The sequence below is a fragment of the Mauremys mutica genome, chromosome 13 (genome assembly GCF_020497125.1).
Source record: "Mauremys mutica isolate MM-2020 ecotype Southern chromosome 13, ASM2049712v1, whole genome shotgun sequence".
NCBI classification, from domain to species: Eukaryota; Metazoa; Chordata; order Testudines; family Geoemydidae; genus Mauremys; species Mauremys mutica.
The window spans coordinates 798,664-823,061 of record NC_059084.1 but is presented as its reverse complement, the minus strand read 5'-3'; the positions used below and the strand labels follow the sequence as shown (position 1 = coordinate 823,061).

The following is a 24,398-nucleotide window of genomic DNA, read 5'->3' as shown; positions in this document are numbered from 1 at the left end:
CAGGTGGGCGGGGGTGGGTGGTAGCATAGGGGGAGGCGGATGAGGACGCTGGGGGATGCAAAGCCCCGGGCACAGGTGGTGGTGACACACAAACGTGGTGTACGGAAAAGATGGTCAAATACAGCCGTGGCGCCATGGAAACCTCCATGGTACCAAACTGGATAAGGAGGCTCTCTTGTTTCCATGGAAACTAGGCCCAGTGTCATTTCTCTTGCGCTGTTCCCTAATGTTATTGGGATCATTTGAGCTGTTTGCCAGCCCCGTGGTGGGGGAGGGGTCTGTGCTGTCCAGAGTGGGGCGGGGGCTGCTGGGCACAGAGCTGGGCCGGCTGGAGGGGATGCTGCATCAGCGTCGCCGGGGGGCTGGGTGACAGGGCTTAGTTGCTCGGGGTTGGGGTTGCTGGTGTTACCATGCAGATTTGCTGTGTGCCTGTCAGGGGAATCTGCCTACCCACCTTGGTGGTGCTTGGCTGGGGGGGAGCATGAGGCTGAGCCAGGGGAGGGCAGAGGGCTGGGATGCAGGCAGCCCCTCCGCCACCTGAGCAGGTCCCCCCCATCAGGTGCCCCGGCCCTGTCCCTGCTCAGAGAGGGGGGCTCTGCCGCACGTGCAGGGGAATTGGAGCTGGGCACGGCATGTGAGGCAGGGGGTCAGGTGAGCAGGGCACGTGAGGCACAAACCCCAAACCCAGGGACAGTCCTGCCCCAAGCAGACAGAGTCCCCCTCTGTCAGAGCCCTGTGCTGTAACCAGGTCTGAGACAAAGTGCCCTATTGTGGTGCTAGGGAGTGCTGTGCTGTGGGCGGCGGGGTGCAGCGGGGGTGCCGTGCTGTGGGCGGCGGGGTGCAGCGGGGGGTGCCGTGCTGTGGGCGGCGGGGTGCAGCGGGGGTGCCGTGCTGTGGGCGGCGGGGTGCAGCGGGGGTGCCGTGCTGTGGGCGGCGGGGTGCAGCGGGGGTGCCGTGCTGTGGGCGGCGGGGTGCAGCGGGGGGTGCCGTGCTGTGGGCGGCGGGGTGCAGCGGGGGTGCCGTGCTGTGGGCGGCGGGGTGCAGCGGGGGGTGCTGTGCTGTGGGCGGCGGGGTGCAGCGGGGGGAGCTGTGCTGTGGGCGGCGGGGTGCAGCGGGGGTGCTGTGCTGTGGGCGGCGGGGTGCAGCGGGGGGTGCCGTGCTGAGGGCGGCGGGGTGCAGCGGGGGGTGCTGTGCTGTGGGCGGCGGGGTGCAGCGGGGGGTGCTGTGCTGTGGGTGGCAGGGCAGGGGGTGTCACACTGGGCGGCGGGGCGCAGTGGGGGGCACTGCTGCGGGTGGTGGGGCGGGGCCCAGTGGGGGGTGGCGGGCGGCAGGGCAGGGCTCAGCAGGGGGCACGGCGCTAAGCTGCAGGCAAATGGCTCAGCTCTGGCATTGGGAAGGAAGGGGGCTGGGGGCGAGGGGACTGGCCTTCTCTGCCACTTCTCTTCAGACCCCTCGTGCTCTGTCTCGCTGGCCCAGCCTGGATTTACTGGCGGCTGGCTCGCCTGGGCAGCGGGGAGGGAAACAGCGAAGGGGAGTGTACAGTGTCCTCAGAGCAGCGCTGCACTGGGCGGGGGGGGAGCTCCCCCCACAGCCAGCCTGTTGCCCTGCTCCCCACAGCCCAGTTGCCCCTGACACTGTCTGAGCAGCCCCCAGTGCTGCTGGGAATGGCGGCCGCCAGTGAGCGCTGTTGGAGAGGGGGCTGGCGCTCCTGGCTGTAGGGAATGGAGCTGGTGGGCAGGGGCCGGTGCGGGGCTCTGTAGGGTGCCCCGGCCCCAGCTGCCAAAAGGCCTGCACTGTAACTGACCCCCACGCCTGGGCCAGGCCCCCAGCCCTGAGCAGCCGGCAGCCCCTGCCCTCCCACTGCCCAGGCTGCAGAGGCCCCATCCAGAGGCAGGTGCAGGCGGAGTGGGAGGAGAGAGATGCCCATGGCTTCCCTCTAGCTTTGCCCCTCCCCCTTCCTCTGCCCAGGCTGGGGGGCGCCCTGTGAGCCCAGCCCGTGGGGTGGGAGAGGTCATCTGCTCAGTGAGGCTGCCCAGGCCTGCGTCACTGCCGAGCTGCTGGCAAACATCTGGGCAGGAGACAGGCCAGGCTGTGTGGGCTGGCAGAGGGGCTCATGCCCCCACCCCACCCCCCACATTGCTGTGCTGCCCCAGGGACCGTCAGCCCCCCATTGGCTCCATCCTCCTCAGACTGCTCGCAGGCTGCTGCTCTGTCTGCTCGGCGCCAGCTCCCTGCCCAGCCGGGGGTAGACGAGGCCTGCACTGTCGGATGTGCCCAGTCCAGGGAGCACCGGGCTCTGGACACAGCCCTGGCAAGCCTGGCTCCCTGCCCCCCTTCTCTCCTATCCCTGGTGTCTGGGCTTTGAAGGGAAGGTATCTGAAGAACCAAACTGCAGAGCGATGCCTGGGCTGGGTGGGCTGGGCCCCACGCTGCAGGGATGGGGGGACCCATGAGTGACAGGGTGCCCCCCAAACCCCCATCCTCATCCCTGTAATGTCTCATCTCTACCCCGGGCGAGCACTGGTCCTGCCACGAGCCTCCCTCGGTCACTGCCACTGCCGCTTCCCGTGGCCTGGCCCCTCCACTGGCTCCGGGGCAGGGGCAGGTGATGCTGGCAGACTGTGGCCAGGAAACAGCCTAGTAGGGGGGCAGCACTCAGGCAGGTGCCAGCCTTGGTGCCCCTATGAGCAGAGCCTGCCCTGCAGCAGCTGCGGGGGGCAAGGGGCCGGACTGGCCTGTGGAGCCTCGCACACAGCCACGGCAGCTCTGTGGGGCCCTAGTGGGGAGGGGCCTGGCCTGGGGGGAGCAGGGGGCTGCCCTGGGGTTCCCTGCCGATGGGCCTGCTCTGACTGATTTGGAGAGACTTGGGGAGAATCTGGGGAAAAGCCAGCACCCTGCTTCGGCAGGGGGCTCCCAGGCAGGCTGGGAGTGGGGGCAGCTGGGTGCCCCATAATCCCCCCAGACCTGCTGAGCTGTGACTCTTCCCTGCTCCCAGCTGTCCGGAGATTTCCCAGTGCCGCCCGCTCCCAGCTGCTGCTGTTCCCATTCTGAGCACGTCCCTCAGGGGCAGCCGCTCTCCACAAGTCACTGCCTGTGCGGTGCGGGCGAGCAGAGCAGGAGGGGGCAGGGCCCAGCCAGCCCCAGGGCGGGGCTGGGAGTCCCGGGCACCCCTGGGATGGGACCTGCTCTGCCGGTGCCCCTCACTCCCGACCTGCAGCCCCCTGCTAACCGAGCCCTGGGTTCCTCCCCAGCTCCGACAGTGCCCCTTACTCCTAATCTGCAGCCACAACCTCCCATGTGACTCCCCAAGCCCTTGTCGCTGCCCCCAACCCCCTGTGGCCCAGGTGCCTTTCATGCTGCTGCCAACTCTCCTCTGGCCCCAGGGGCCCTCTGTGCTGCCCGCAACCCCCCTGTGATGGCCAGAGCTCTCCATGGTGCGCCTGTGCCTGGGGAGCGTCTCTCACACAGTTGAAGTTGGTTGCCAGGTGTCAGCCTTGGCTGATCGCCGACTGTCTCCACCTCTAAACTCCAGCCTGGAAATTCCCTCTCCTGTGTTGGTGGCAATGACGCCCTGTCGCCGGGAAGGGCCGGTGGTGAACTCTGTGTGGCGACGTGGAAGGACCCGGTGCCAGGATAATTCCTTGTACCTGGAACAGAAAACAGCTAAGGATTAATGGCTGTGTTACCGTCCATCCCGGTACCAGCAGGCAGTGCTGATGGTGCAGGGTGGGGGCCAGGGTTGGCCGTCTCTCCCAGCCCCAGCTGGGGTGCTCAGGGTTAATGTCTGTCTGCCTGCCATGAAGTGGTGAGCTGCACCTCCAATGAGCTGTGAGGCGGGAGCCGCTCGGCCCAGTCCTGGCGGGGTTGGTGGGGTCAGGGCCTCCGCGCCAGGGAGACCGTTATTAAATTGGAGATTTATTGCCTGTCTCCCCAGCGCACCTGGCGGAGCAGAGCGGGCGACACAGCTGGAGCAGGCAGCACCATGGCTGTAAATCCACCTGCCGCCTCCCCTCATCATATGTCTGCAGCAGCGCCACCCCCAGTGCCAAGGGCCTGTTGGCCCCACCCCAGCCTCTGCCCTGCCCATGCCCTGTGCACCATTAGGGGGCTGGGATGGGGCCTGGCTGGGCTTTCTGGCTGGGCAAATGGGGGGAGCCACAGGCCCTGCCTGGTGGCAGGAGGGGCCTAGCCCAGGTCTGGTGGGCAGGGGCGGCTCCAGACCCCAGCATGCCAAGCGCGTGCTTGGGGCGGCACGCCGCGGGGGGCGCTCTGCCGGTCGCCGGGAGGGCGGCGGGCGGCTCCGGTGGACTTCCCACAGGCGTGCCTGCGGAGGGTCTGCTGGTCCCGTGGCTCCGGTGGAGCATCCGCAGGCGTGCCTGTGGGAGGTCCACTGGAGCCGCGGGACCGGCGACCGGCAGAGTGCCCCCTGCAGCGTGCCGCCGTGCTTGGGGCGGCAAAATGGCTAGAGCTGCCCCTGCTGGTGGGCACCACGAATACTGAGCAAGCCATCAGCCAGAGCTCACCTTTATTGCCCAGCTCTTCCCTCTACGCTGCCAGTGCTGCTGCCTTTGTTGTGCAGGTTCTGACTGGGGAGACCAGAGCCAGGGTGACAAATCCGGATGCTATTTTTGGGGGTGTTTGTGTAGTTGCATATATAAGACAAAGCCCCTGATATTGGGGGGAGGCCCGATAACACTGGAACCCCTGCTCCCCTAGTTCTCACTGGGGAATCAGAAGGTTGCCAGTTCCAGGTCCGTGGCTCTGACAGATCCTGGTTCTTCCCTGTGCTACTGATCCACTTGTGCCAGCGCTGCTGCTGCTCATTGCACCGTGCTGTGGTGAGTGGTGAGGGCTGATGGGGCGGCACTGCCAGCTTGACAGAGCGTCAGTGGCCAGCCGGGCCCTGTGAGTGTGCAGCTGTCACCCAGAGCAGTGCACACCGCATGCCATGCTGAGTGTTCCTGCATTGTTCTCGGGGGGGGGGGCACCCGATCGGGGATCTGCCTGTAGCCCTGGGGGCCTGAGAGGTGTGTGAACAGTATGTAACCCACAGGAAACAGCTGCATCTCACATGCACACCCACAGTAACACACTCACAGTGACACACCCACAGTGAAACCCACACTCACTGACAGTGACAGGTACACTGACACATGTACACGGACAGTAATACACATACACACTGACAGTGACACATGCACACAGTGACACACATGCACACTGACAGTAACACACACAGTGATATGCACAGTGACACACATGCACACTGACAGTAACACACCCACAGTGACACACGCACAGTGACACCTACGCACAGACAGTGACACACACACACACTGATGTGCACAGTGACACCCATGCACACTGACAGTGACACACACACTGACACACACAGTGACACACTGAGACATGCACAGTGACACCCACGCACACACCCACAGTAACACACTCACAGTGACACACCCACAGTGAAACACACACACACTGACAGTGACACACGCACAATGACACCCATGCACACTGGCAGTGACACACACACTGACACGCACAGTGACACACACACAGTGACACGCATGCAGTCCCTGATGCTTGGGGGCAGAGTTGGACTCTCACCTAGACTCAGCGCAAACCCTTCCTGCCGGGCCAGGTGCCGCTGCGTGTGCCATAGAGCGCAGTGTGACCTGCAGCCTGAGCCCTGTCCCCCACCACGTTGTTTGCTGATCTTAGGGGTTGTATCTTGTGACCTGAGCTGCAAACTCTGCAGGTAGGGGCTGGGTCTGGGCTGTGTGCAGCACCTGGTACAGCCTGTGAGGCAGCAGCATGGCATGAATAGCCATTACTGACCCTCACCCAACGGGCCTCAGGTGCTGCCACAACACAAAGCATCCTTAGTGACAACTGTTCCTTCTCCTGGTTCCCGAGCCTCTCACACGTGTTTCAGATCCAGTAGATGCAGATCGAGTGAGGGCTGTGAAGTTGCTTGTTGTGCTGAGATGGTTTATCGGCAGTACATGGAGAAGCAGTACAATTAGATATACAGCGTGTACAATTGTTAACCTGTGGAACTCACTGCTACAAGATCTACCTGAGGCCAAGAGCTCAGTGGGGATTTTTAAAGATGGAACATTTGTATAAACAGTGTGGACAGTAATATAAAATAGGATAGGAGTGTCCAGGCTCCCAGCCCTCCTGCTGCAGGGGGCGGTGAACCCCAGATGGCCCAGGCAGGGAGAGAGGGCCCCAGGCAACTCCTTGCACAGCTATTCATGAGGATGATCCTCGAAGCTCCTGGGACAGGCCCTCAGTGAGGTGGGAGCTTGGGTTACAGGGAGTGAGGCTCGACTCTGCCTGGCCCCCTGGGCGGATGTGACGGCTGAACCAGAGACTCCTGGCCACAAGCTACAGCTGGCACCTGGGGATTCCTGGCCCAGGGGGATCCCAGGGGGCAGGTGTCTCGGAGAGGCAGAGAATTGAAGGAGGTTGCGCCTGTGTTCAGCTGAACCGCAGGTAGGGCTTGGGTCGGGCAGAGCACTGTGGCTTCCGGCCTGGCCATGGGGCCAGTCCTGGGGGCTGCGGGGACGGGGCGGAGGAAGAGGTTCTGTGCTTGTGATGGTTGAGGGGGCTGGTTGTTCTGTGGCTTGACTCCAGCATCCTGCCTCTGCCAGGCCAATGAGCTCCCATCCCTGCTGTCTGCCAGGGCCCGGTTCTTTGGTGCAGACCCCTTGCCCTGTGGCATGGCCCCTTGGCGCAGACCCCTCCCCCCCAGGACACAGCCCCTCGGCACAGCCCCCTCCCCCCAGGGCACAGCCCCTCGGCACAGACCCCTCCCACCAGGGTACAGCCCCTTGGCAAAGACCCCTCCCCCCAGGGCACAGCCCCTCAGCGCAGACCCCTCCCCCCAGGGCACAGCTACTCAGTGCAGACCCCTCCCCCAGGGCACAGCCCCTCAGTGCAGACCCCTCCCCTGCGTGGCACGGCCCCTCAGCGCAGACCCCTCCCCCCAGGGCACAGCCCCTCAGCGCAGACCCTCCCCCATGGCACAGCCCCTCATTGGATAACCCTCCCCCCCAGGGCATGGCCCCTCAGCGCAGACCCCTCCCCCCAGGGCACAGCCCCTCAGTGCAGACCCTCCCCCGTGGCACGGCCCCTCAGCGCAGACCCCTCCCCCCAGGGCACAGCCCCTCAGCGCAGACCCCTCCCCCCCGTGGAACAGCTACTCAGTGCAGACCCCTCCCCCAGGGCACAGCCCCTTGGCACAGACCCCTCCCCCCCAGGGCACAGCCCCTCAGCGCAGCCCCTCCCCCTCGGCACGGCCCCTCAGTGCAGACCCCTCCCCCCCGTGGCACGGCCCCTCAGCGCAGACCCCTCCCCCCCGTGGCACGGCCCCTCAGCGCAGACCCTCCCCTGGGCATGGCCTTCCCTGCTTAGAATTTTACCCAGTAATGAGGGCACAGCTCCAGCTCCCCCCACCCCCAGCTGTTCCCTGATGGGCATTACAGGGCTTTGTGTGGCCTCATGTGTAAATGCCCTGCCTCCTTCCCCCTCCTTTGACCCCTCTGGGCCTCAGCCTGCCCCACTCCCTGCGGGAGAGTTCCCCTGAGATTCCCGCTCCCTGCCCCCCGGGTTATGGGACCCTGCCCCAGCCCAGGGGTGTGACTCCACTTTGCACATCCAAGGGTTTGACTCATTTTAACCAAACCCAGCTCCCCGGCCATGGCCCCTCCCCCTACACCATGGACTGCTCCCCACTCCCTGTGCTCTAGACTCCCCCTTCCTCCTGCGCCATGGACCCCCCCTCTCTGTGCTATGGTGCCCCCCATGCTGTGTGACGTGCTCCCCCATGCTGCAGGACGTGCCCCCCATGCTGTGTGACGTGCCCCCCATGCTGCAGGATGTGCCCCCCATGCTGTGTGATGTGCCCCCCATGCTGTGTGACGTGCCCCCCATGCTGCAGGACGTGCCCCCCATGCTGTGTGACGTGCCCCCCATGCTGCAGGACGTGCCCCCCATGCTGTGTGACGTGCCCCCCATGCTGCAGGACGTGCCCCCCATGCTGTGTGACGTGCCCCCCATGCTGCAGGACGTGCCCCCCATGCTGCAGGATGTGCCCCCCATGTTGTGTGACGTGCCCCCCATGCTGCAGGACGTGCCCCCCATGCTGCGTGACGTGCCCCCATGCTGCAGGATGTGCCCCCCATGCTGTGTGACGTGCCCCCCATGCTGCAGGACGTGCCCCCCATGCTGTGTGACGTGCCCCCCATGCTGCAGGACGTGCCCCATGGGGCTCTCTCCATTGTGGGGAAGGGGGAGCAGGGTGGCTGGCAAGGCCCCAGCGAGCTGCTAATCGGGATTAGGGATTAACAGTCTCTCACGTGCTCACGCCCCCTCCCCCAGCTGGTGGAGCAGGAAAATCCCTTTCACTGCTGAGCTGCAGGATCCGTGACCTCCTCATCCCTGGAAGCCAAGCCACTGTGGCTCGGGGCCGGACGCCTGGCAGGGCTCGCTGGGCTGCCTGCCCCACTCCTGTGCCCAGCCTGGCGGGGCTCTGTCTGCCCAGGGCCTGGAACCACCCATGGTGCTGGCTCTGGGGAAACGGATTGAATCTGGGGGTGCCTGTCCCAACTGCCCGCCACAGCCCTGCCCTCAGGCCGGGGCCTCACCCCGGGCGCCAGGCGCAGGCCTGGCCCTCTGGGTGCAAAGCGCTGGAGCTTCTCCCGCTGTCCTGCTGCCAAGCGGAGCTCCCCGCCCCTAGGGGAGAGTGGGCTGGGGGTGAAGGCTTCTCTCAGCCGCCCGGCCAGAGGGGGGGGCACAGAGGGAGGCCAGGGCATGAGGCCCCTGAGGCCTGTTTGTCAAATCCTGAGCCTCCAGCGACTCTGCCCTTCCTCCTGGAGACCCCAGGCGTCTCCTCCAGGCTGGACTTTGTGACATGCACCCCTGGGCTGGGCAGGGAGCCCCTCCGCTCTGTGCTCGGCCTCCCGGGGAGGGGAGCAGCCGTGCGTCCAGGAGGGCAGGGCACTGCGCCAGGGGGTCCTTCCATGCTGTGACCATGGCATCCAGGCCCACGGCCACAGGTCAGCACCGTAGCTGGGAACAAGCTTCAGGACTCCCTGGCCTCACCCTGCCCCACACCCTGGCACCTCCAGCTCCTCCTCCCCTCTCCGGGGCATTGGGGCCTCGATTTCCTAGAGGTTTATCCTCCGATAGGAGCCTCCTCCCCTTGCAGCTGCTGCCTTGGCTCTGAGTGGGGCTGGGGAGGTTCTGCCTGGCAGGAGGCTGAGTCTAGTGGCAGTGAGGTGGCAGCTCCTGGGGCCAAGCAAAGCAGGTTCCCAAGGGCCTCTCACCCTTCAGGAGATGAAATGTGACTTCGCAAAGCAGCCGGCAAATTCCCCAGGAGGCGCCAGCTCCAACGCTGCTCCTTCTGCCAGGAATATCCAGAGAAATGGGGGCGGGTGGGGGCCCTGCCGTGGGCTGGGCAGGGAGATGCTGAGCGCCTGAGATGAGCAGACACGGCACCTGGCCACGTGGCACCTGGGCAGCAGAGGGGTGCAGGGCTGGGGAGAGCAGGAGAATGGGGAGCCTCAGTGGGCAGGGTGAGCCTGGAGCAGCGCAGGGCCTGCCGTGCTAGGAACGCACCGTCTGCACAGACAGGGGAGCCCAACGCACCTCCCAGACATGGAACAGTTCAGTCCCATGGGAGGGACCTGGTCCCCCTGGCACAGGTGGGGAAACCAAAGCATGGAGGCTGAAGCAGCTGGCTGAGGGCCGTGCTGGGCCTGGTGGAACCCCCGAGCCCAGGGGTGTGCTTGAGCCACTGAACCCACCCTGCCTCCTCCCTTAGCGACTCCTGACCTGCCAGCGGGGAAGGGGGTGGGCCCTGGGCTGGAGTTAGCAGCTTGCAGAGCCGCAGCCCTGGCTCTTCCATGAGCACTCAAAGCCTGGGGAGTCTTGTTCCCGCTGCGAAGGGGGCTGGGCATACAGGCTTCCTGGAGACAGAACAGGCTGCTGCAGCTTGCAAACCATGGGCCCAGCTGAGGCACAGCGCTTCCAGGGCACCCAGCAGCAGCAGACTGGGGGCATGCTGAGGCCGGGGGGGGAGGGGGGGGCTGAGTGGGCTGGCCAGGGGAGGTCAGGACCTGTGAGCCCTGCAAGGGGAGAGCCAGGAGCCAGCAGAGCAGCTGGCCACACACCAGGAGAAAGTAAACAATTAATTACAGCCGCCAAGGAGTAACTGCTGCTGCGGCCTGGTGCGATCTCAGCCAGCTCAGGAGACCTGGCCGCTGCAGAGCTCCTGTCCCTGGGAGCTGCCTGGATTCAGCGGGTCTGAGCCTCCTTCCCCCCCACCCCAGAAACTCCCAGAGGCTGAGGGTGGAGCAAGGAGGAGCTCAATGGATCTGCACAGAGCAGGTGGCCCTGCTGGGGAGGGGGCTCCCTGAACCAGTCCCCCGCACCTCTGGGGGCAGGTCATGAAGCAAGGTCTGGCTGTGGGAAGCTTTCCCCGGGCCCAGGTTGAGCTGAGGGAGCACCCGTGGGCTGGGGGGTGAGGGCTGTCTCTATGGGAATGCTCGGAAGCTACGGGCAGGGGTTCCCACTGGGCTCCTTGCGTTGCAGCCAACTTCCTTTTGTGTCCTGTGCAGGGCCAAGGGTGACACTTTCAGGGCTGCTCGAGGTCAATTGCTGCCCCCTGCTCACAGCGTGAGGGAGTCTGGTCTGTGCCGTCCAGGGGAAACTTCCCCTGGCTGCTGGCAGCACCAGCACCCCACTCGCAAGCCCTGCTCCCTCCCTCTGCAGGCCAGCGAGTTACACACCCAGCCTGCACCCCTGCAAGGCACACCCATCCGCTGCCTCCATGGGGCAGGGCACCTCAGTCACGGGCTGCCCCTGGGCTCAGGGGCTCCTTGGCGCAGGCACTAAGCCATAGCAAAGCTGGAGCTGCAGATTCAGTCTTCACTTGAGGTCTTTGGGCTTTGTCAGTGGCCAAGGGCCCAAGCCTGCTCTATGGGTGTCGACTGTCACCTCTGACCTCCCGCCCTGACGGGTTTGGGTGTTGATAGGCTGCGGTACAGAACTCTGCAATGGCTCCTGCACTAACCACCCGGGCCTGGCTTCCCGAGCGCCCCACGGGAGCTCTGGGGAAAGACGGAGCAGATGGCAGGACCTGCGGTACTGTCCCTGCCTGGGCAGGTTGCGGCAATGGGCATGGCACCGTCAGCCCCTCTCTGCAGCGACCAGGGAGCCATTGAATTGGCACAGCCTCTCGGGAGCAGGCTGGGTGCCCGCTGCAGGAGGGCTCTGCCCAGCCAGGGCGCTGGCATCCCTGCACCTGTTCTCCGGGCGCTGGCAGCAGCCCCCGAGCTGTCTGGCTGAGGCTGGGCCAGAGCCGGGAGCCAGGTCCCTGCAGCAGAACCCGGTCAGAGCCTCCCCCGGCGCTGAGCCCCCAGGCCTGCCCCTCGCCCCGCGTCGGACCCAGCCCGCCAGCCCCGCGATTCGCCTCGCTGCCTGGGGCGACCTGTGCTCGGGGGGCTCCGCCGCTGCCGCATTCCGCGCGAGGGGCGGCCCGGGGGGGAGCCGCGGTCCCCGACACCCCCCGCTGGCGGCAGCGCGGCTGCCAAACTCCCCCCCCTGCCCCGCCCCGCCCGGCAGGAGCCGCCGGAGCGCGCGCCGGAGCGAGCGAGCGAGTCCGTGCGCCGAGGCCCCCGCACTGCAGCCTCCTCCCACAGCGGCGGAGGCGCGGAGCCGGCGGCGGGTGCAGCGCGCTCCGGCCCGCAGCGCCGCGCAGCAGCAGGCACCATGCTCAACAGCCTGGCGGAGGGCGAGGACGGCGAGGGGGGGGCGGCCCAAGGTAGGGGCGGGAATTGGGGGGGGGGTCGCGGAGCCCCGGGGCAGCGAGCCCAGCCCGGCCAGTGCCGCGGAGCCCCGGGGCAGCCCTGCGCCTCGTGCCGGCATGTGGCTGCGCCTGGCCAGGGCGCTGGAATGCGGCCGGGGCGGTGCGGGGCGCAGCGGGCGTCAAACGCCGCTTCGCAGCCGGCCGGTGCCCGGGACCCGCAGCCCAGCTTCGGCTGGGGGGGGGGGCGGGCTCCTGCCCCAGGGGCTGCCGCCCTCGCGTGCCCGTGGCGGGGGGCCCGGGGCGGCTGCGCTGGCGGGGCGGGGGGGTCGGGCTCCTGCCGCCCTCGCGTCCCCGTGGCGGGGGCCCGGGGCGGCTGCGCTGGCGGGTCTAGGGGGGGGTCGGGCTCCTGCCCCAGGGGCTGCCGCCCTCGCGTGCCCGTGGCGGGGGGCCCGGGGCGGCTGCGCTGGCGGGGCGGGGGGGGGGTCGGGCTCCTGCCGCCCTCGCGTGCCCGTGGCGGGGGCCCGGGGCGGCTGCGCTGGCGGGGCGGGGGGGGGGTCGGGCTCCTGCCGCCCTCGCGTGCCCGTGGCGGGGGCCCGTGGCGGCGGGGCTGGGGGGGGTCGGGCTCTCTTGCCGCATGGTGCAGCTGGACGCTCCCGCCAGTTCATGCCGGGGGGCCGGGGGCCCTGCCCGCAGCCTGTCCCCCAGCCCGGCGCTGGGCTCGGCGGGGGCTTCGCTGCCTTTGGTTTGTGGGTCCGAGTCCGCCTGGCAGCGCCCGGCTCCCCCCGCAGCGGGGCCTGTCCAAGGTGCTGAAGTCCTGCTCCAGGTTCTCGTGCCGGGAAGGCTCCGGTTCAGGGCGAGCCCCGCTCCCGGGGAGCCTGGCTGGGCTGCTGGCGCTGCAGCCGCAGAGCTCGAGCCGCGGGCTCCCGGCCCCTGCCAGCCCGCCCGGCACCGTGCGCCGCAGACTCACTGCGGGGGGGGGGGGGCTGGTGCGCAGGGGGGGGCGGCTGCAGACCCGTGCGCAGCGCGATCGGGGCACCCCGCGGTCGGGGACCGGGCAGACTCGGTTCCCTTTCAGTGGCTGCAGCCGGGACGCGCCGCATTGGCCTTTCCGCTTCCTTGGACTCCCCGGAGGGACCAGCTCCGCTGCCGGGACTCCCGGGCCCTGCAGGGACGTGCGCAGCTTCGAGCCGCCAGCAGAGCTCGGGGTCCACCCCGCGTTGCGTTCCGCAGGTGTCTGTGTGTGTAAATGCCACCGCTGGGTAAAGCCAGCCCGCAGCCTGACCAGCCACCCCGCCGGGCCGGCAGCGGACCCCGCACAGCCCCGCACGCAGCCCGCCGGGCCGGCAGCGGACCCGCTATCGCCCCGCACAGCCCCGCACGCAGCCCGCCGGGCCGGCAGCGGACCCGCTATCGCCCCGCACGCAGCCCGCCGGGCCGGCAGCGGACCCGCTATCGCCCCGCACAGCCCCGCACGCAGCCCGCCGGGCCGGCAGCGGACCCGCTATCGCCCCGCACAGCCCCCCCCCGCAGCCCGCAGGGGCAGGCGCTGCAGAAACCTCGGGCTGCCTGCAGCGGAGTTAGGGGGGGAGTTCGAGGGAGAGGTTTGGCGCGGGGGGGCGGCCCTTCTCCGGGGGGAGCCCGGGGGCGGGGGTGGCTCTCGGCTGCCCCGGCCCTTGGCTGTCCCGGAGCCCGCCCTGCCCGGGAGCCGTTCCGCTCTGCGCTCTCGTTGGGACCGAAGCTCTGCCGGGGGGCACCTGGCCCTTCTGCTCCGTGGGGCCGGCTCTGCTTCACCGGCCCGGCCGCAGCTGCACGCGCCAGGAGCGAACCCTGGACGGGGAGCGCAGGGTCCCTGGACCCGGTGCCTGGGAGCGGAGGGTCACTCGGAGCCGCGCTGCAGGATCTCCTCCGCCAGGCGCCGGTGCCGGCGGCAGAGCTCGCCGGAGAGCCCCAGTGTGTGTGTGTCGGGGGGGGGGGACACCCGTCCCGCCCCCTGCTCCCTGGATCCGGCGTTTCTCTGGGGGGCTCCAGCTCCGGCCCCGCGGGGACCGGCTTTGACTCAGGGCCGGCGCCCCGCTCTGAAGCTCCGGTTCCTGCCCCCACGGCCCCAGGGACCCTGAGGCCAGCACTGGGGTTGGTCTGGCTGGCGGCTCCCTTCTGTGGCGTGTCCCCGGCCAGGTGGGGGCTGGGCCAGGGCTCCCGAGCTGCAGCGACCGCGGCCCGGCCGTTCGCTCCCCGCCGCCACAGACGTGTCTAGGCCGCGCTCACGCCTGGCTAGAGGTGGCCTGGGCCTGCCGCGGGAGAGCCCGGGCCGCCCCTGGGGAGCTGGGGCACGTCTGTCAGTGGGCGCAGGCCTGGAATTGGTTTAACTGCATGTCACGGAGTCCCCGGGCGCTGCTCTGGAACTGCTCCCCACCAAGCCAGGCAGGACTCTGGGGAGCCTCCTCTCCCTTGGAGCAGCCTGTCTGCAGGGCAAGAAGCTCACACGGCTTCACCTCCTGGGTCTCTCCTTGGAGCATTCAGCCTCCTCTGCCCCTCCGTGCGCTTCCCACAGCGAGTCCGCCCAGGCGGGGTCCTGGGGGGGACCACAGGGTCCTGCCCCCCCACGTCGCAGGCAGACGTGACTCTCAGCCAGCCAGTAACACAGAGGTTTATTCGATGACAGGAACAAGGTCTAACACAGAGCTTGTAGGTACCGCGAACCGGACCCCTCAGCCGGGTCCATTCTGGGGCCTAGCGAGGCAGACAACCCCGTCTGCCCTCACTTCCCGTCCCCAGCCAGCTCCAAACTGACACCCCCTCCAGCCCCTCCTCTCTGGCCTTTGTCTCTTTCCTGGACCAGGAGGTCACCTGATCTTTGTTCATCTTTAGCTATTTCCTTGCAGGGGGGAAGGGCCTGGCCATTAGTTGCCAGGAGACAGAGGGTCGGCCAGAAACTGAGGCCCCCACACAGTATTCAGAGGAAACAGTAAGAACAGCCCCACTTCATCACACTGCAGCCGGCCAAGCGCCTGGGCTGCAATCCGGAGCTGGCTGCCCTGCCGGGCTAGCCTGGGTCTGGGGGGACATGGGTCAGGTAATGAGACTAGAACCGGAGACCCCACTCCCCGTGGCTGGGGGGGGGGCGGCAGCTCTGGTGGAATGGAGTGGCTCAGCTGCCCCCCAGCACAGCCTGCACTTCCCTGGGGACCCACCTGCATCCCCCCAGGGTGACACCCCCCTGTGTGCTTGGAGCCAGCCCAGGGGCCAGCGGCTGTGCAGAGTGACAGAAGGCTGACAAAGGGGGGGCTCCATGGAAGAGACCCCCAAATGGCTGTAGGGTCTGTGTAAATAAAGGGAAATGGGAAGGGTTGGGGCCCCAGCTTTCTCCTGGGGGGCGTCTGCCCCGGCTGCTCTGCCTTGCTGGTTCCTGGCTGGGGCATGGGATGGCCAAGCCACTCAGTTCCCACAGGCCCGCGAGGGGCCAAGCAGGGTTGGGGGGTCAGTCCTGAGCAAACTTGATCCTTTCTGATGTGTCGGCGGGAGTGTGCAGAGGCCCAGCCAGGATCGGGCCCCGTTGGGCATCGCAGTCAATGGTGGGCGTCCCGTGGGCCTGCTGCCTGCCTTGCCCTGCCATGCTTGGGATGCCACAAAGTCCCTTTAGAACCTCCCTGCGTGGCATGGACATGGCCCTGGTCAGAGAATGGGGCTGTCGGGAGGTGGGGCAGAGGGAGGGAGCTCACCAGGGGGTCTCGCTACACTGGGGTGGCGCAATGCATGGGGCTGGTGACTCTCTCCAAGTACCCAGTAGCCTAGAAAGCCCCTCAAGGAGCCAGGAGAGCCCAGGCAAGGCTGCTCGTAGGCCGGGGCATTGGCTGGGCGTGGATAGAAACCCACCTGTGCCCTCAGCCTGCCTGGGCCAGGAGCTGCTGCCTGGTGGCTTGTGTCCCCTGCTCCTGCCTGTGGGTGGGCTGTCCCACATCTGCAGAGTGCCTGCCCCAGCTGCTGCAGGCCCTCAGGTCTGGGAACAGTCCATTGCCTCACAAAGCAGGCCCTGCTCCCTCGAGGGGAAGGGCCCTGGGCCCCATTCCTCCCCCCCTAGCCAGCCAGTCCCCAGCCCTGGGCCTGCATGGGAGCCAGTGTCTCCTACAGGGGAAAGCACCCATGGCCAATCATGTGCACTTCTTACGGTGCTTCCCCACATGGTCAGTCTGGGGGGCGGGCGGGGGGGAGTCTCCCTGTTCAGCTCCTGGACCTGCAGGGGTTGCTGGGGGCAGGGGCAGTTGGATGAGAGGCAGGTAATACAGGGGATTAAATGGAGACGCAGCAGGTGGTTGGCAAGCCATGGGGGGTGGAGAGGGTGCAGGGGTGTCTCTGCTCATGGCCAAGGCGGGAAATGCAGCTGGGAAGCTTGCTATGGTTTGTCTCCACTGGGGTGGGGTGTGGGAGGGGCTGGCCTGGGAAATGCGGCGGGGGGGGGGGCGGGACCTTGCTGATGTGTGTAGATGTGCAGCCTCAGTCTGGGTTGGGCCCCAGGCACGCACAGCCCTGCCTGTGGATCTCACACAGGAATTGCTCAGAGTGGGTGGGATGGGGCTGCACGTGCCCAGGTGCTAGTGTCCCCCCCAAGCCTGGCCATGTGCTCAGCTGGTTCCGTGCTGGCATCATGGGGGGCTCGAGGAGGGAGATCGGGGGAAGGGCCTTGTCAGGAGCCGTCCCTTCGAGGAGCAGACGCTGTAGGGAAGTGTGGACGTGGGGGAGGCTGAGCATGTCTGGTGGGACCTGGCTCCCAGATCACACTTGCTGCAGCCTGGCCCGGCCCAGCCCCTGTGCCAGAGCTGGGTGCGTTTGCTGGAGAAGGCTGGGCTGCCCGCAGGGCTCTGGGGAGGTGTGGTGTGGGTATAGCAGAGGGGGCTGTGCAAGGAGATTTCCCTTTCTATAAATAGCCCCATTCCAGTGTCCAGGCCGGGCCAGACTCCAGGCACCGTCGCAATACTGGGAAACGTAGCCTGGGCCTTGCCTACCCCGGGCCTGCCCTCCTGTCCTGGCTGCGCCCTGTGGAACCCCTATGGGCCCTCCAGACAACCGCTCCTCATTGCTCACGCCTGATCTCAGCTTCTCAGAGCCGCTGGCTCTGCCCTGATCTATGCAGTGTCCTGCCGCCCCTCCAGGCGCTTGTTGGGCACGAGCAAGGGAAGGGCATGCTCACCCCACTGGTCATGCAGGCAGGTAGCGCCCACTACTGGGGAGTGGCAGAGACAGTCATGGCGGCTCAGTGCTGCCCTGCCCAGGTCAGGGAGCCCCACAGGAGCCCCTGCCAGGTGCGGGGGGGTGGTGGGGGTGCTGCAGCTCATGCTCCCTCCCCTGTAGCTGGGCATGCAGGGAGCTTGGAGCACTGTGACGCAGCAGGGAGCGGGGTGGCCTGACCTGGGAATGTCGTTTAGTTTTACTGGGGCTGTCTGCATGGGGGAGGGGAGAGCAGGGGGTGACTTTAGGTGAGGGACGGTACCTGAGCCTGTAACCTGAGCCAGGAGGGGGTGGGGGGAGTGGACAAAGGGAGAGAGGGAGAAGGAGGGGGAGAGCCAGCTGGAGGGGGTTTTGGTTTCAGTTTTGGGCTGGCTGGGAAGAGGCAGGAACCCCAAGTCTGGGGTCTAAGATCCTCGCCCCAGAGGGACCTGGCTGGGGGTCCTGGTTGTACCTACAAGCCCTGCTTGGGACTGTGCTCCTGTCGGCTAATAAACCTTCTGTGTTCCTGGCTGGCTGAGAGTCCCGGTGAATTGCAGGAAATGGGGGGTGCAGGGCCCAGACTCCCCCACACTCCGTGACAGGCACATGTTCTGTGCTCTGCCCTCCCCAGCCGGCGGCTCTCCCTGCGTTGATAGGGGATTAGCCGATACCCGCACTGGGGCTGTTGTTTCTCTGCCAGTAATCCAGCCGCAAGCCCTGCCAAGCGCCACAGCAAATTAAACGGCCGATTCAGGTTGAGTGCTCCCAGGGGAGGGAGGGAAGCTTAGAGCAGGGACTGGAAGCCTGCGCTTCCTCCTCTGGCTCTTGGTGTCAGGGCCACCACCCCAGCAGGGACAGCCCAGCCCTGTGCCCCCTCCCCCTGCCCCTGCCCCAAGCTGTGCTCACTGCTGCAGCTGCCACAGGGGTCCGACCCCGCTCTCCCCTGGGCAGCTCATGTGAAGCTCCCAGCACCACGGAGCCTTGAGGGGTTAGTGCCTGGAGGTTCCCAAGCTGCTGACCCCCTTCCCCCCACCCCGGGTTTTGTGCCTCGGGCTTGGACTGGGCTGAGTTCTGGGCTGGTGGCACCTGCAGGTGGGTGAGTGTGGGGCTGCTGCCAGCTGGGTTGTGAGCCTGGCAGCCAGGGCCGCCCAGAGGATTCCAGGGGCCCGGGGTCTTCGGCGGCAGGGGGGCCCTTCCGTTCCGGGACCTGCCACCGAATTGCCCCGAAGACCCGCGGCAGACCCCCCCCCCCGCCACCGAATTACCGCCGAAGCTGGACCCGTCGCCGAAGCGCAGCCCGGTCTTCGGTGGTAATTCGGTGGAGGGGGGCCCCCGCCGCGGGTCTTCAGGGCACTTCGGCGGCGGGTCCCGGAAGGGAAGGGCTCCCCGCCGCCGAATTACCGCCGAAGACCGGGCTGCACTTCGGCGGCGGGTCCCGCTCCGTCTTCGGCGGTAATTCGCCGGTGGGGGGTCGTTCCGCCCCGGAGCGGAAGGACCCGCCGCCGGCGAAGACCGGGAGCAGAAGAAGCTCCTGCGCCCGGCCCCGCAAGAGTTTTCTGGGCCCCCCGGAGCGAGTGAGGGACCCCGCTCCAGGGGCCCCAAAAAACTCTGGTGGGGGCCCCTGTGGGGCTCGGGGCCTGGGGCAAATTGCCCCTCTTGCCCCCCCCTCTGGGCGGCCCTGCTGGCAGCCCTCATGCCAGAGAAGTCAGAGGATCTCGGTCATGGCCCCAGTGCCCTGTGTCACTGCATCCATGGGGAGACACTCGTGGCCCAGCCTGTCAAGTGGACAGGGGCCTCGCTGAGGTCAGGTCAGTCCAGTGCGAGCTGGAGCAGGAGCAGGGGCAGGGGCAGGGGCAGAGACCCAGCTGGGAGCTGAGCGCACGGGGCTGGGCTGATCCGAGCTGGGCTGCGGTGCCTGGTTTGCCTGCTGTGCCCGCACAGCCCACAAACGGTGTGACGAGCTGCCGGGAAGAGGCTGCACCAGCCCCTCTGCGGCAAAATGGTCTCCAGCAGGAGCCGGAGCTCATCCATCATCTGGGACCCCGGCAGCCTGCAGTGCTTAACTCCTTCCAGCCCGAGAGGGCTTGGCACTGCCTGGCTGGGGGGCAGCGTGCATGCATCTCGGGGCTGGGCTGAACGTGGCCTGTACCCGCAGCCTGCAGCCTGTGCTCCTGATTACCCGCATGGGGAAGCCGCTTTCCCCACTGCTGGCAGCATGATTGACGGCCACTGGCACGAGCAGCCAGAGGCCAGGGACTTCTCGGGGCCGCGGCCAAGGGCTTGTCAGAGGCCAGTGTGAGTGTGCCGGACGGTCTGTGTGTGCAAATGGCATGTTGGTTCCAGATGGGGGCAGCTCAGTGCATCCCTTGGCAGGGCCTGGGGCATGGACTGGCTCCTGAGCCGGGATGGCTCGAGCCGGCAAGAGCAGCCCAGGGCTACTGAGTCTGTGAGCTCTGGTGTCTCCGGCCCTGAGTAATGAATGGACACAGGGGCTGCGGGAGGGCCCAGCAGGCCCTCCCATGGGACCCACATGGGGGCACCATGCCGTGCAAGGAGAGGGGAGAGACTCAGACCCCTTGGCAGCCTGTGTCCTCCCCCTCCCAGGGTCCTGCTCCATTTACTGCTCTCTCTGTCTCCTACCCCATGCAGCTCCCCTGCCTTGTGCTGGCCCCAGGGAACCACCCTGCCGGGGGGGCTCTGAGGGCCTGTGCAGCCCCCGCCAGGCTCTGTAGGGAGATCCAAGCTGGCGGGGGGGCAGGCAGGGCCAGTGCATGAGGGCACCTTGACTGGGGCACTCTGGGGGGCATTGTATTGGTACAGTCCCATGTGGGCCTCCTCTGGCTGAGACAGCTCCCATCCCGTGCTGCCGCCTCACTCAGGTCTGTGATTCCCATTTATCCAGCTTGCCAGTGAGCGTGAGGGGCTGGCTGAGGAATGGAGCGGCAGGCAAGTCCCTAGGGAGCCCCCACCAACCCAAACCGCAGGTGTCAGCAGGGCCCATCCTACCCAAACTAGCAGTACCCTGGGGACTCCTGCCTGGCCCAGGCCTGCCCTAAGACACTGCGTGGGCAGCACCCAGCTCCCTCCCTCCAAGTCTGCACAAGGCTCCTTGCCTTGTGGATGCCACAGCCTCTCCCCTTTGGGCCTGGCCCTGCACCCAGCAGGGAGCACGCAAGGAGGGCCCTGCAGAGAGCTGGCCCTGAGCTCAGGCTGTGCCTGCATCTCTCCTGCATGCCAGGGCACCACGCACATGCCAGGCTGCCCCTGGGCTGCAGCTCGACACATAGGGCCCATGACTGTGAGTGTCTGGGGACAGAGGGATTCCCAGCATCGTTCTCACGCAATGGCCAGAGGAGACAGTTCCCGCGCTGACCCACTGTGCTGCCTGGCATTTCCTGGGCCAGAGATGTGTGGGGAGGAGGGGACGAGGCCTGCAGGATCTGCCTGGGTCTGGATTAGCCTGAGCCATTCCCATGGGAGGGGCAGCCCTGAGCTCAGGGAGACCGTCCCCTGCCTCCCCTGGTTAGTCCTGCTGTGCAGAGGCTTTGGGGCTGATTTTTACCAGCCCACGATGTGTGTGTGTGGGGGGTAGGATGTGGGACTGGTGCACCAGGGGGAGGGTAGGATGTGGGGCTAGGTGTTGGTGCATGGGGTGGAGGGGTAGGATGTGGGGCTGGTGCACTGGGGGGAGGGTAGGATGTGGGGCTGGTTGGGGGGTTAGGATGTGGGGCTGGCTGGGGGTAGGATGTGGGGCTAGGTGCTGGCATGTGGGGTCGGGGGGTAGGCTGTGGGGCTGGTGCACCGGGGGGAGGGTAGGATGTGGGGCTAGGTGCTGGCATGTGGGGTGGGCGGGTAGGATGTGGGGCTGGTGCACCGGGGGAGGGTAGGATGTGGGGCTAGGTGCTGGCAGAGGGGGGGTAAGATGGGGGGCTAGGTGCTGGCACGTGGGGTGGGGGGGTAGGATGTGGGGCTGGTGCACCAGGGGGAGGGTAGGATGTGGGGCTAGGTGCTGGTGCGTGGGCTGGGGTGGGTAGGATGTGGGGCTGGTGCACGGGTGGCAGGGTATGATGTGGGGCTAGTGCACCAGGGGAGGGGAGGATGTGGGGCTGGTTGGGGGGTTAGGATGTGGGGCTGGCTGGGGGTAGGATGTGGGGCTAGGTGCTGGCATGTGGGGTTGGGGGGTAGGATGTGGGGCTGGTGCACCGGGGGGAGGGTAGGATGTGAGGTAGGTGCTGGCGCGTGGGGGTGGGGGGTAGGATGTGGGGCTGGTGCACCCGAGGGAGGGTAGGATGTGGGGCTAGGTGCTGGCGCGTGGGGTTGGGGGGTAGGATGTGGGGCTGCTGCACCGGTGGGAGGGTAGGATGTGGGGCTAGGTGCTGGCGCGTGGGGCTGGGGGGTAGGATGTGGGGCTGGTGCACCAGGGGGAGGGTAGGATGTGGGGCTAGGTGCTGGCAGAGGGGGGGTAAGCTTGGGGGCTAGGTGCTGGCACGAGGGGGTGGGGGGGTAGGATGTGGGGCGAGGTGCTGGTGCGTGGGGTTGGGGGGTAGGATGTGGGGCTGGTGTACCGGGGGGAGGGTAGGATGTGGGGCTAGGTGCTGGCGCGTGGGGCTGGGGGGAAGGATGTGGGGCTGGTGCACCGGGGGAAGGGTAGGATGTGGGGCTAGGTGCTGGCGTGCGTGGTTGGGGGGGTAGGATGTGGGGCTGGTGCACCGGGGGGGAGGGTAGGATGTGGGGCTAGGTGCTGGCGCGTGGGGCTGGGGGGTAGGATGTGGGGCTGGTGCACCGGGGGGAGGGTAGGATGTGGGGCTAGGTGCTGGCAGAGGGGGGGTAAGATGGGGGGCTAGGTGCTGGCGCGTGGGGTTGGGGGGTAGGATGTGGGGCTAGGTGCTGGCGCGTGGGGCTGGGGGGTAGGATGTGGGGCTGGTGCACCGGGGGGAGGGTAGGATGTGGGGCTAGGTACTGGCAGAGGGGGGGTAAGGTGGGGGGCTAGGTGCTGGCGCGGGGGTTGGGGGGTAGGATGGGGGGCTAGGTGCTGGCGCGTGGGGTTGGGGGGTAGGATGTGGGGCTGGTGCACCGGGGGGAGGGTAGGATGTGGGGCTGGTGCTCCGCGGGGGAGGGTAGGATGTGGGGCTAGGTGCTGGCGCTTGGGGCTGGGGGTAGGATGTGGGGCTGGTGCACCGGGGGAGGGTAGGATGTGGGGCTAGGTGCTGGCGCGTGGGGCTGGGGGGTCGGATGGGGGGGTGGTGCACCGGGGGGAGGGTAGGATGTGGGGAAAGGTGATGGCAGAGGGCGCGGTAAGTTGGGGGGCTAGGTGCTGGCACGTGGGGTTGGGGGGTAGGATGTGGGGCTAGGTGCTGGCGCGTGGGGCTGGGGGGTAGGATGTGGGGCTGGTGCACCGGGGGGAGGGTAGGATGTGGGGCTAGGTGCTGGCAGAGGGGGGGGTAAGATGGGGGGCTAGGTGCTGGCGCGTGGGGCTGGGGGGTAGGATGTGGGGCTGGTGCACCGGGGGGAGGGTAGGATGTGGGGCTAGGTGCCAGCCTGTGGGGTTTCACTGACACACCAGAGCAGCGGGAGCTGACTAGCCCGCAGGGCCTGTGTGGGAAGATTGGGGTGACCTGCGGGTGGGGTGCAGGGAGCTCCCAGGCGGAGGCTGCATGGGGCGGAGCAGAGCCCCCCGAGGGGTGTCTGCAGCCCCTGAGACCCCTCCAGTGCGAGGCACAAGCCAGGTGGCCCACGGCCGGGCCAGCGCAATCGTTACATAAGAGCTGGGGGAGCCAGGGCTGCCGTGTCCACCGCTCACTCCTGCTCTCCGTTGCCATGGAAACCAGGCCGGTGCTGCTGCGGCCCAGGCCCGTGTCTCCGCGTTGCGAGGTGCTGGGCGAAGGGAGCTGCTCTGCCCTGGCATCTGCTCTCAGCGCGGGCTCTGCCTCACTGGAGCCCCCTGCTCCCCCGGCCTCGCCCCCCTCTCTGGGGCTCTCTCTGCTGCCTGTGGCTGAAGTTAACAGCCATAGGTCGGGGGGTGGGGTGGGATCCTGCAATCGCTGGCTCTGGGGCGCTGCAGGGCACCTGGAGACACGTGTTCCCCAGGCACAGGGGGTGGTGGGCTGCGCCTGGCCTGCGCCCCATTCCCCTGCACAGAGAGGGGCTGCGGCTACTTGTTATCCCCCTGGGGTGGCACTGGGAATGGGGCACTCACATGGCATCTGTGATCTCCCCAGGTAGCTTGTCTCCTTCTCCGAGCCTCTGGGGAGAGATTAGTCATGTAACAGACACACGGCATCCATCTCCGCAGCCCTCGTCCCAGGCCAAGCTCGTTGGCTGGCGCTCGCTGACCGAGACAAGGAGTTCTTGGGTTCCAGCTCTGGCTCCGTATGGCCAGCGCAGAGCGGGGGTTCTGGTGAGGGGAGCTCATTCCTAACATGCCGGCCCTGCGGGTCCCACCGGGGGCTGGCTGCCCTCTCCCTGGCTCCCTGGGGAGAGGGCTCTGAGCGACTGGCCCTGTTGGCATCGCAGGGACCGAGTTGTGGGGCTTGCTCTCCCTTCCTAGACCTGGGCCATGCTGTTCCCCTGGGCTTGTGCGGATTCGCTGGACATTTTCACCCTCGTTTCTGCTTGTCTGTTTGTTTGTTTGTGGCGTGATCGTGTGACTCCAGTCCCTGCACCATTCGCTAAGGGGAGAAAGCTGCAGCCGCTGACTGCAGCAAGGCTTCCTCCGGGGGAGTGGGGCCAGCGTCTCTAGCCGTTTCTCCAGAGTCTGCAGCGTAGTGCCTAGTGCAGGGGGTGGGTGCAGGGTACTGGTGCAAGGGGTGCAGGTGCCAGCATTGTTCTCTGGGTAGAGCCAGAGCCACTGTGTGGGCTTTCCACCTCTGGTGACTGGAAGCCCACAGAGGAGCAGATCCCATTGCAGACCCTGCACCGCTCATTCCCTGGCATTCAGGAGACAGCAGGTAGGACCGTGACCTGCCTTTGCCCCCTGAGTCTGCTATGTGCATCTTGCTCTTCCTTCCTTCACCCACGCTCCCCCCTTGCTCTGCCAGTGATACCAGCCCCAGGCCCGTTTATTTCCTCCTACTCCTGCCCCTGGGCCTCCTCCCACGACATCCCTTGCATGGACTGCCCTCCCCAAAGCTCCCCTCTGTCTCCTCACTCACACCTCTCCCAAAGCGTCTCCCAAAGCTAAAGCCATGAGGAGGGAGTTTCTCTGACAGGGTAGCAAGCCTTGTGGATGGGGTGGGGGTGGGCAGCAGTAGATGAGAAATATCTCGACTTCAGTAAGGCTTTTGTTACTGTCTCATGGCCTCAGAAACAAACTAGGGCAATACAGCCTAGATGGAGCTACTGTGAGGTGGGTGCACAACTGGTTGGAAAATCG

The 24,398-nt window shown here is 67.0% G+C and overlaps 1 protein-coding gene across 3 annotated transcripts in view; it reads left to right on the top strand.

The window, feature by feature from the left end:
• Positions 1-24,398, top strand: part of SLC12A5 (solute carrier family 12 member 5) — a 108,142-nt gene that overhangs the window by 11,294 nt on the left and 72,450 nt on the right. The window contains exon 1 of one of the 3 annotated variants that reach the window (XM_044986587.1): positions 23,038-23,423. The exons of the other annotated variants lie outside the window; for them this stretch is intronic. The gene's annotated coding sequence lies outside the window, so the exon portion shown is untranslated. Of the gene's footprint in view, positions 1-23,037; positions 23,424-24,398 lie in introns of those variants that run through there. 3 annotated transcript variants of the gene reach the window in all.